Genomic DNA, 1496 nt, shown 5'->3' with positions numbered 1-1496 from the left:
CTGATTTGTCTGTCTAACCCTCTCTCTCTTCTTTCATGTTTTCACCACCCTTCTTCATTGTCTTCTTCTTTTTCTCTGTACAGAGTAAACTGAGGCACCGTTTTGGTGAACTTGATGTGAGTTCTCAATGAATGCAAGTTAGCACAGTTCATGAAGTTGGGGTTCGAATCCTGGACGCCTTCAAGATGTGAAAAATAGTGGAAACGCTGTCTCATGCACATGCACACCTGATTAAAAAAAAAAAAGGGGGGGGGGGTGAATAAAGGAAGAAAAAGAGGTGGGAGACAGACAGGGAAGACCAAGACTGACAAGCACAGACAAAGACTGGGCCAGGCAAAAACACGGAAGGCAGGGACGGGGACTGACGTGACACTTGCGGAAAGGGGAGACAGATACAGAGGCATCGGAGACAGTAGAAGGATGATAGGAAATGGAGACAAGGAAGTCGCTCACAGTCTGACAGACACAGGGAAAGACGGAGACAAGGGGGACTCGGGCAAGTATACGGACAAAGAGAATGTCGAGAGAGAGACACAGTCGTAACTTGTCGTCCTTGTGAATGGAGAGAGTTACTACCCATTATTATTTTGTCAGTCGTAATTGATGTGAATATTGAGACAACGGGAAGGCTGAGACAGGCACACTGTGAAACAAGGGGGAAACAAAGACGGAGGGGGGGGGGAGGAGAAGGACTCGAGAGACACAGATTGACTGACAGAAAAGACACTGATGGAAAGGGACACATAGGCTGTGGAGACTGATGTCGAGGACTGAGAGAGAGAGAAAGCCGGGACACAGCTGAGAAGTGTCGAGAGACAGGGAGAAGCAAAGAAAACGAGACGGACTGAGAGACGGATTGAAGGGGAGGCTGAGAAAAAGAAAAAGAAAGAACGGGAGACTGTGGCAAAAACAGTAGACACTGACAAGAAGACCGGAAGAGGAACACAGATATGAAGTCAGTGAAAACAGGGGGCCGACAAACTGACTTTTAATAGACATCTCGGAAACGAGGACTCAGTATAGGGGAGACGGAGAAAGAGACGGACTGATCACTGAGTGCTACTACAGACAAAGAATTAACACACATGGTACACCCAGACGCCGACTTACAGGGAACCCCAAAACAGAACAAGACAGCCACAGGGGAATTACAGAGAGGGAACACTTGTGGCAGATTCGTTATCCGGCCACGTCACACGGTAACTGTCTCTTTCATTCCCACATGTCCCATTGATAATTTCACAGTATACGTCCCTTCTTTCCATTGCGAGTTGCAGCAACACTTACAACAGACACATGCACTTCAGCTGTTCTTTGAATTTATTTTTCCTTTTTTTTTTTTCTTCTTTTTTTCCTCCTCTTTTTTTAAGGGGTGTGGAGGTATATATAAATGATAAGGAAGAACAGATATGCTCGTCACGTACTGATGTTCTTTTTAGTGAGGCTACTACTACTACTACTGCGCTACTACTACTACTACTACTACTACTACTACT

Source organism: Babylonia areolata, chromosome 24 (genome assembly GCF_041734735.1).
Source record: "Babylonia areolata isolate BAREFJ2019XMU chromosome 24, ASM4173473v1, whole genome shotgun sequence".
NCBI lineage: Eukaryota > Metazoa > Mollusca > Gastropoda > Neogastropoda > Buccinidae > Babylonia > Babylonia areolata.
This window is presented reverse-complemented; position numbering follows the sequence as displayed.